The 10,506-nt window shown below is 48.3% G+C and overlaps 1 protein-coding gene across 3 annotated transcripts in view; it reads left to right on the top strand.

Moving 5' to 3' along the window:
* Positions 1-4,100: 4,100 nt before the first annotated feature.
* RPH3A (rabphilin 3A) overlaps positions 4,101-10,506 on the top strand; it is a 50,858-nt gene continuing 44,452 nt past the window's right edge. For all 3 annotated transcript variants that reach the window (XM_060786097.2, XM_060786095.2, XM_060786094.2), the window contains exon 1: positions 4,101-4,402. The gene's annotated coding sequence lies outside the window, so the exon portion shown is untranslated. The remainder of the gene's footprint in view (positions 4,403-10,506) is intronic.

Raw genomic sequence — 10,506 nt, 5'->3', positions numbered from 1 at the left:
CCAGCACTGAAGACCTTGTCAGACTGCAACTCCCAGGATGCAATAGCACGGAGCCATGGCAGTTCAAGTGATACTAAACAGCATTCATTTGACAGTGGAGATGTCCCCCAAGAGAATGGAAGGACCCAGCGTCCTATCTGTCTCATGATGTCCTCCATCTGGGCCCATCCCTTCCAAGGAAAGAGGATCTTGGGGGAAGATGGATGGGGAAGCCATGACCTCTCTGGCAGCGGCATTTCGGACACCTTGTTCTGAGGCAGGAGAGAACAGACGCATTCCCTAGCTGAATGTTAATGCCAGCCGGAGGACGATCTGTCCCTTTGCTTCGTTGGACAATGGCATCTTGGTACCTGAACCCATGCACGCCCAAGTCCCATTTTATCATGATTTGAAAACTGTGAATAGTCAAATGCACAGGTGCCAAATCCATAGACACAACGGGAATCTTGGGATGTGTAGTTTCCCTAAGGTCCCAGTGGCAGTTTTGCATGGAATTACAGTACTGCAGTTCGCTCAAGTGAATGGAACCCTAGGGCTGGCTTGATGCAATGGAGTCCTAGGAGTTGTAGTTTGTCAAGCTCCCACCCGGGCAGATAAGACCTTGCCAATCTACAACTCCCAGGATTCGATTACATTGAGTCTTGGCAGTTCAAGTGGTACCAAAATGCCCTAATTCCTGGATGCCTCCCTCCTATGGCCAACTTCGTTTTTCCATGATCTATCTTTGTCCCTGGAGGCATTCTCTACTTCCATTGTTGTGGGCTTTCTGCGCCTGCAATGGTTTTGTCTGCTTTCTTGACGGCCATCTCTGGCTTGATCGATGACTGAGCTGAGGCACAGAAAGTCCTGGACTCCTTCAGTGTCTTTAAAGTCATGGAAATCAATCATCTGGAGTCATTATTTTTCTGTTCCTTCATGTTCGACTACTATTGCCTTTTCTTCTGTACCTATTGCCAATTAATTCATGCATTTATTTCTGCTTATTATTATTATTATTATTATTATTATTATTTGCCATCGTGGGAAGGGATTCATTAATCAGTAGCCAGTTGCTTAAGATATGACAAGATCCAATTATTATTATTATTATTATTATTATTATTATATTTTATTTGTAACCCATTAAATTTCATCCTGACTGGAACTTAAGGATGGGCATTATCTCTCTGTCAGTTGTGGAACAGCAATTTTCTGGTTACTGTGAGAGTTACGGGTCTGCGTGGGTTCAATGAGAGGAGGAAGATCATATGGTTCCAGTGCCAGCGCATGCTCTGTTCCCTCTTGGGCTCAGTCATGACATACTTTTACAGATTAGAGAGCAGGGCCAGAACTAACCAAAGGAATTTCAACCGGGAGAAATATAGGATACTACACTTCTAGCAACGCAAATCAAATGGCAAGGTATTGGGGGGGGGGGGGGGGGGTCGGGGACGGACACCTGTCTTGAAAAAGTCCATGTGACAGGAATCTAGGAGTCTTACCACTTCGTCCCATTCATTAAATACTACTTAGCCATCCACTTAAGAAATAGCAACCTACTGTGTTCATCACATAACGCAAACTTCAAGTATAGGGTAGAGATCTCTTGGCGTTTATAAATGATTGCAAAGGGTTATCTTTTCAGATGCTTTCTAAACTGGTTGGCAAGTGGCTATTTTTGTAAATTATCCGGATAGAGATGAGCAAAATGGCCAGTTTTGCCATGTGATGGTATTCGTCGTTCTCAGCTTTAAAATGATACAGTTATGCAATTAGTGGGAGGAGCCGAAATGCCCCTTTGAGAAAAACCTTCACCATTACCTTTTGCTCATGAAGAAGGGGAGATCGGAATTATGTTGTGTTCCTTTTTGTTTTGTGTACTTTCTGGGGGCCTTCCTTCCTTCCGTCCTTCCTTCCTTCTGTATATTGTGTCTTCCATGCATTACCTCCTCCTCTCCTTCTTTCCCTCCCTTCTGTATGTTGTGAGTGCCATGCGTTTCCTCCTCCTCCTCTCCTTTTTCCCTTCCTTCCTTCCTTCTGTATGTTGTATGCCCCATGCATTTTCTCCTCCTTCTCCCCTCCCTCCCTTCTGTATGTTGTGTGTGCCATGTGTTATCTCCTCCACCTGTCCTATCCTCTCCTCCCTCCTTCCCTTCCTTTTGTATGTTGTGTGTGCCATGCATTACCTCCTCCTCCTCTCCTCTCTTCCTTCTTTCCTTCCTTCTGTATGTTGTGTGTGCCATGTGTTATCTCCCTTCCTTCCTTCCTTCCTTCCTTCCTTCCTTCCTTCCTTCCTTCCTTCCTTCCTTCTGTACGTTGTGTGTGTCATGTGTTACCTCCTCCACCTCTCCTCTCCTTCCTTCCTTCTGTATGTTGTGTGTGCAATGTGTTACCTCCTCCACCTCTCCTCTCCTCTCCTCTCCTCTCCTCTCCTCTCCTCTCTCCTCTCCTTCCTTCCTTCCTTCCTTCCTTCTTCCAACATGGGGAAGGAGGGAGAGAGAGAGAGAGAGAGGCAGGATCGGCGAATGGTGGCAAAGGGAGAGCTCCCAGGTGCCTCCCTTCCTCCTCCTCCTCCTCCTCCTCCTCCTCCTCCTCCTCCTCTCCCCCTCCTCTCTCCTCCTCCTCCTCTCCTCCTCCTCCTCTTTTGGGTGATCCCAAAAGCCATCTAGTCCAGTCCCCTTCCTTCTGCCAAAAACGCAATCAATGCACCCTGAATAATAATAATAATAATAATAATAATAATAATAATAATAATAATAATAAAGAAAACATGTTTCTAGTTTGCAAGTGTTATTTCCTGTTTAATTGTGTAACCCTTACTTTGAAAGGAGTTGTTGTGCACCAGAAACTTTGTTTTTGGGCCCACAGATGTTGTTAAATTGGTGGAGAATCTACAACAGCAGTTCCCATCCTGTGGTCTGTAGACAACCAGTGGTCCGCAAGAAGGAAAATATAGTCTGCAGTCTCACCATTACTACACCGTTGATTCGAAACCACATGGCAACGAGAGCAACTGGTCTCACCAAACCCTCTTGTAGTGCCAAGGTAACAGGGATGTCAGGAGGGGGAGAGACTGACTACCCATGAAAGATTACTACTACCACATCAGCCGTAGATTCTGAAATATGGTTTTCTATGGGTAAGCAGATGGCGGCTACTGGATGGTATATGTTCTGTATCAGAAACTAGAGCTGATGTGGTCTATCCAATGCAATTTTCTGAATGAGCACCCCAAAAAACCAAACCAAATCTAAAGTTGACCAAAAACTGATTCGTAACCCTTTTGGTACTATGTTAGAGAGTGGTCCCTGGTCAAAGTGGTCCCTGGTCAAAAAAAGGTTGGGAACCATTGCTCTACAAGATATCCAATCATTGAGAAACTAGAGCAAAAGGTGCTCTAGCAGGATGTCCCTCCTGCAAATACAAAGTTTTGGCAGTTTCATCAAGTTTTCCCATGTGTTTATGATAGAACCAATTAAAAAACGATATTGATAACCCAGAGGAAAAAAGCATAGTCTGGGAGAGGAGATGTTTCTTTTCGCAAAGAAAATGGCATTAGGAACAGTGGATGGGAACAACTCTCAACAACATGATGGCAAATCAACACAGAAGTCCTGAATAAAAGTGAGTTTGCTAGTGTGTGATGGAGCTTGGAAAATCCTCCATTTCATTTCAAAACGGAGTATGCCTGAGCCATATGGTAAACCCACACTTCCAGATACTTGACATGTCCAGTAGGATGAAATCTGGGGTGTGTGACTGGGAGGGTGCAAAAAGGGGGTGCTGTGGGATAAAGGATCAATGGCTCAATGAATCGAGCCTGTCGGGCCTTGCAGATTGGGGGTTGGACTGGATGGCCTTTGGGGTTCTCCTCTGACAGATGCTTCAGAGTCTAGGAATCCATGAGCATGCAAGGGTCTGCGGCTGTGCTAGTGTGGGCTCCATGGGGCAGAGGGCCACCCGGTTGCTTGGCCAAAGCCTCCCAGGCCTTCTCCCTTGGCACAACTCTGAGCAACAGCAGCAGCAGGCGGGTATTGATCAGTGGGCCTCTTGCGCATGCTGAAAGAAGGTGGGGGGGGGAGGAGGGATGGATATATGGATAGAGAAAGAGGAGGAGGGAGAGGGCTCCACAGCTGCACCCAGGCAGGGCGAGTGACAGCAGCCACGCGCGTGCATGCGCTCTCCTGCGCCCCCCCCCCCTTCTCTCCCTCCTTCCTGCCTTTGCTGCACATCGCTGCTGTCGCTGGGCTGGAAATGTAGCAGAGAGCCTGCCTGCGCTCCCTATTCACTGCCTGCCATTGTGCATCTTGCCTCTGGTCCTATCTGCTTGCCTGGCCCGCATCCCTTAGTGGGAGATTGGCCAAGCTTTGTGGAGGAAGCCTTTCTGCTGCGGCTTGCTGTGACTGGTCCCTTTGGCTCGGAGGTGAGTCTATGACACCTAAGTCCAGCCCAGAGGTGGCCTAGAGGGGCTCGGGGTAGGCTTCCCCCATTTCCTGGCCCGGCGACCCTCTCCTGAGCTGGCCCCGGCTGGGAAGGCGAATCCGTCTTGGCCTCAGCATCATGGGCTTGGAAGCAGGTGGCATCTATTTGGGCATGCATGCGGCATCAGTCAGGGTGGATCCAGGGGCTTCCCATTGCCCCGTATCATCTGAAGGGAAAGGGTCTGGGCATTGCGAGAGGGCTTTTCCAAGCCAAAGGAGCCCCACCACTTCCACCCCCACATCTGGAGGGAGACTCCCTTGGGTGCGACACCCCTGCTCACCCAAGGGGTGTGCCAGGCACTCCGCTCCATTGCCACCTTGGGGATCTTTCACTGGAATGATGGGGAGAACTGCAGCCTCCGAAATCTGAAGGGTCATCTAGCCTGACCCGTTGTTCATACCCACCACTGGGCAAAAATAGACGATGAGCCTCTTGGCCTGGGGCCTTCTTCTGGAGGTGGGCAACAGAGGGTGGGATTTGCACTGGGAAGACTGCCCGAGGGTCTCAATGAGCTCTGTGTGTCTGTTTCACCATGCTTTCCATGGATGTGTGCTGGCGACATGGGCTTCTGACCCAAATTGCCATATTCGGCTGCGAAGTCCAGGGAAGACTTTGGGGTGGCACTTTGGAAGTGAGGCAATGGGTTCCATTGTCAAACCCAATTGGGGCAGGCTTTCCTAAGTGGGACTATACTTCCCATCTGCCCCAGCGTCTCTCTTGAGTGCCCCTTTGGGGACCACCATTCTGATCCATGCATGCCACTGGCACCTTTTGTCTCCCTTTCTACCAAAGTAGCAAGTGGCAGCCATGGAGAAAATTATAGCCTCCCAAATTTGGAAGGGATCCCGAGACCATCTAGTCTGACCCATTTCCTGTGCTGAAATCTGCCTTGAGGTCCAAGATGATATCCTGGGAAAAACCGGGCAGTCTTTCCCAGCTGGTAGCCCTCAAGCTGCAGATCAATCACCCCAGTGGGCCAGGGATGATGGGATTTGGTCCACTTGGGCATCTTGTGGGTCTCCTAGGACACTTTGAGGCAATGCAAGTTGAAGTTGGGGGAGAAGGCGCCCAACTCCAGAGCAAAGGGAGCCATTGGAGATGCCCGGGATAAGCTGCAATGGTTGGAATGCTTGCCCGCTTCTGTCACCAATTGGCCAAGTAGCCTTGGTCATGCTCCCTGACCTTCCCTTTGGCCCTCTGGTCTAAATGCCAAATCAAATAGACCTATGGTTCCTATGGGACATGGCTACGTGTCAGTTCATTTGCTCCAATGGATCTTCTAATCTGAGCTGCAGGGATTGCGGGCAAAGAAGTGGCATCCAAACCTCCATGCTCAGAGGAGAGTGCCACTTGGATGCAGTTGCAGAGGGAAAGTGGCTGCCCAGAGAAGAAAAGCATTTGGGGTTTGAGAATGAAACATTGGGGTAAAGGGTGGCTGGCATAATGGCGTGAGTCGGAGGGTGGCTCTTTAGCCACGGTGGGCAACTCTTCGGGGGAAGCATCACAGCCTGGCATCACTTGAACTGCTACGTCTCAGTCAATGCTCTGGGATCTTGGGAGTTGTCGTTTGGCGAGGCACTCTTCAGCAGCAATGGCTGAAGACCTTGTGGGACTACAACTCCCAGGGATCCCAGAGCCTTTTTGAGCGGTGCCAAGCTGCATTCATTTCAACGGTGAAGGCGCACCCTTGGCGAGGAGCCACCTGTCCGGCAATTCAGCGAGGACATCTTTGGCTCTCCAACTTCTCGGTCGCTTCCGACAACTACATCAAAACAAACAAATAGCCCTAAAGGGATGCAAGTGTCCCTCCTGACTCCCTGGGAGATCTGCTTTGAGGCTTGCAAAAGTTTGCCAGGGATGGTGGGGGGGAGGCGTCCAATGAGCTGCGGAAAGCGAGGCTTTGCTCTGCCCCTCTCCAAATGGGATTGTGCAGCAGAAGAGCTGGCAACGAGTGTCAGGTGTACAGTGGGCTGCCGTTGACATGGTGTGGGCACCCAGGATCGGTCTTGTGCTCCATTTGGTCCACTCCACCCACCGGAGATGTGGGTCTCAGAAGCCTGGATGGCAAAAGGGAGAGATGATGGGATGCTGACAGGATGTGTTCCAGAGCAAAGGGATGCCTTACTTTTGTGAGCAATACATCAGGGACTGGTATCAGGCTGGTGGGGGGTTCTGGGCATTGCAGTCCAACCAGGAGTGTCTCTATTGCTTGGAACTCAGACTGGGTCCTGTGATGACATTCTTTGGCTCTTTCTAACTATGCAGTTATAAGACTTGCAGTGCGGTCCTGAGGACTAGTGTATCCTAAGTTATGAATGTTATCTTTGACGGTCAAATGATGCGTGTCTTTGTAGGGGATGTGTAGCCTTTGTGGCTTGTGCCCGGCTAACCTGGTCATGATAATCTGGCCACAGGAGCTCCTTTGAATCTATTGGACGGACTCACCAGCCTTTCAGGAGGGTCTAACAATAGTTTTGTAGGTCTTATTTCCTTCTGGCGCCCAACTTTTCTCTTCTTTGTGAGGTTGGCCAACTTGGCCATTTCTGCGCCTTTTGAGGGGCACTAGGCATCATGTGGGACTCCTCCTTAGCCTTTCACCTCTCTGTCTTTTGGAGAAGGGATTGCCAAGTGTGGCTTGAAGTTTGGGCTTAGTCCTCCCCTGGCCTAATGGGTGAAAATCTGGCAGCAGATGGATACAGAACTGCATCCCAAAAAGAAAGGGAGGATTTTGCCAAAGAAAGCAGCAGAGCTACCCCAAAGGAGGACTTCCATGGGTGCCCTGAGAATGTCACAGTGTCCAGTTGCCCCAGTTTGGCAGGGACAACTCCAGTTCCTTCTCTGCCATCCCACTTTCCTAGATGGGTTTCAAATGTCCTGGTTTTCCTCTCCTCGTTTTCCCCATTTGTCCTCAGCTTCCTTCAATCGCTGCAAGCTGAGTTCATCAAAAGTAGTTTTCGCAGCAGGGAAAGCACACTCCTAATTTGGCTGCTCTTCTTCTTCATTTGTAGCTTTGACTATAGTAGGGCCTTGCTCCATTTCAGAGACAGGCCAGCTATGGTGCCCCTTCCCCTCTTGAAGCTAAGCAGGACTGGGTTAGGTTGAAGCCTGGATAGGTGTTCAGCTTGGAACAACCCTCACCACCCAAACAGTCTGCCCCCAAGTTCCATTGTTACAGAAAGGCAATACATTATGGATCCAGCGTTAGCACAAGGAGAGCAGCTAAGGTTTTGAAAATGCTCAATGCACGGCTGGGATTTTGCAGCATCAGCGTTCTCTCTCTCACAGGGGCCTTCTTGTCACCCTTCCAGAAGAGATTAAGCACAGCTCTCATTATCCACAGCCGGCATGAGAATTGTAGTCCAGCAGGCTTGGGACTTGTGGGAAGGTTTTTCTTTAGAACTGAAAAACTAGTCACTGGAGGAAAAGGTATTTGCCTGCTCCTGGAATGAAAGAGACCTCTTAATACAGTGGTTCTCAACTTTCCTAATGCCGCAACCCCTTAATCCAGTTCCTCATGTTGTGGTGACCCTCAACCATAAACTTATTTTCATTGCTAGTTCCTAACTGTAATTTTGCTACCGTTTTGAATTGTAATGCAAATATCCGATATGCAGGATGTATTTTCATTCACTGGACCAAATTTGGCACAAATACCGATACGCCCAAATCTGAATACTGGTGGGGTGGAATGGGTTGGGTTGGGGTGGGAGTACTGATTTTGTCATTTAGGAGTTGTAGTTCCTGGGATTTATAGTTAACCTACAATCTAAGAGCATTCTGGACTCCACCAACATTGGAATTGAACCAAATTTGGCACACAGAACTCCCATGACCAAGAGAAAATACTGGAAGAGTTTGGTGAGCATTGACCTTGAGTTTTGGAGTTGTAGTTCACCTATGTCCAGAGAGCACTGTGGACTCAAACAATGATGGATCTGGACCAAACTTGGCGCGAATACTCAATACACCCAAATGTAAAAGTGGTGGAGTTTGGCCAGCATTGAATACTAGTACGGTTGGGGGGGCGGGCTCTTTTTGAATTTTGGGAGTTGTAGTTTACTAACACCAAAAAGGAAGAGAAGGACAGGCAGAGAGAGCTTCAGCCTTCTCTACCATAAGGGCTCCTAAGACCATCAGAAATATATGTTTTCTGAGGGACTTTGGTGTCCCCTTTGAAACCCCCCTCACAACGCCCCTCAGGGGTCCTGACCCCCAGACGAGAAACACTGTCTTAATATAATCAATATCACCATCATCATCATCATCATCATCATCCCTCTTGAGGACTCAGAAATGGATGTAGGTTTGCAGGAATGAGAATCAGGCAGATCTGTAATGTCTATATTTGGCAGAGGGCTGCTGTTTGATTCCTTCATAATCATACAATATAATAATAATAATAATAATAATAATAATAATAATAATAATAATATAGAGGAGCTGGCAAAATTAACAATACACATTGAGACCCTTGTACATGGGGAACACGGATCCAGGCGTGCCAAAGTGCATCAAGTTGCTCTTGCTGGACTCCCGTTATGCATCTTCACTATTTGCATATCGTAGGGGACTTTGGGTGCCAGTATTCAAAGGCACCACTTTTGCCTATGAGCGAAAAAGGATGATGAAAAGAAGAAAGAGCGCACCCTGGTGAGTAGCAATTTTTCACGTGTTTGCATCGAATGGTTGCGGATTCAGGAGTACTTCCATAACAGAGCTACTCGCCTGAATACAGATGTATCTCTCTCAATCCCTCAATTGTGGGATTCTATGGTCAGTTTCCAGCCCACATCAAGCCGCAAAGGTTTGCTATGATCTCAAGATACTAAGGAGGCCAAACTGGTGAGCATAGAGTTCATTCTCCACAATAGCCCTGTAAAAGAGGACAGAGCAAGACCCATACGGGACATGCCCAGATTTGATCCTCCACCTGTCCGGCTCCATGTTTACCATTCTAGCCATGAATCTGTGGCATTGACACTCCTATCTTTGGATGATGGGAGATGTGGTCCAAAAAACGCACCCTGAAGTTGGCACTCACATTGGGATTTTCTGCTTTGTGCATCCAAAAAAAATGTATGAGTTACTTCTGAACAAGGTGAGCAGAAAGGCGTTTCCATGCCGCATTTGAGGCAAACGTAAGCATCGTTTGGCACCTCTCAACTCTGCCAAGGCTTAACCTGTTCCAAAGGGGGTCCCGTCCTCCCGTACGGTTTCTGGCAAACTCCACTCAGCTGCAGTGCATGGAGAATATTCTGTTGGGGATTTCGATCCAATCCTCCCTGAAGCATATTCTTCAATGGGGATCAGCACAAAATCAGACATAGAGAGCCCTGGCAATGAGAATCGTGAACACACACCATTGGTGATCAAATCAGGGGCTGAACACGCAATCCATGATCAGAGACTCTTGCCCAAAAACTTCACCCAGAGGAAGTGACTATGGCAGTGGGTGGTTTATATTTGTGCAGACATCCGTGGGCTATGACATTCCATGTTTAGCTCCGTATGATCCAAAAAGACTCCTGGAAGTAGTCAGAATCTATTTCTGTGGTTCTGAGTTTCTGGCTGATTCCAAGGATGGGTGGAGTAAAGAGGTTTTTTTTCGTATGAGAAGGATGTATATGAGAAAAATGCCACTCCAGATGGGATTTGGGAGCATTTCGGGATGTGAGTTGTTTGAAATTGGATGCCGGTGGAGTGTTAGGCCTGGCTTAACAGATTGAGGAGGGAGAAGCTTGTTTTCCGCTGCTCTGGAAACAAGGACACAAGGGAGCCATGGATTTGCATGGCAGCAAAAGATATCCCACCTAAACATTAGGAAAGACTTCCTGGGCCGTTCAACAGTGGAATCTGCTGCTGCTTGATGAAATCTTCTTCTCTGGAGATTTTTAAGCGGAGGCTGGATGGCCATCTGTTGGGGGTGCTCTGATTGTGCCTCCCTGCCTGGCAGAAAGGTTTGGACTAGATGCCCCTTGGGGTCTTTTCCAACTTTTAGGAGTCTGTGATTCTATAATTCTATAACTCTTTGATTCTGCAATTCTG

This window comes from Anolis sagrei, chromosome X (genome assembly GCF_037176765.1).
Source record: "Anolis sagrei isolate rAnoSag1 chromosome X, rAnoSag1.mat, whole genome shotgun sequence".
In the NCBI taxonomy this organism is placed as follows: Eukaryota; Metazoa; Chordata; class Lepidosauria; order Squamata; family Dactyloidae; genus Anolis; species Anolis sagrei.
Note: the sequence above shows the minus strand (reverse complement) of the source record. Positions and strands in the feature narration are given on the sequence as shown.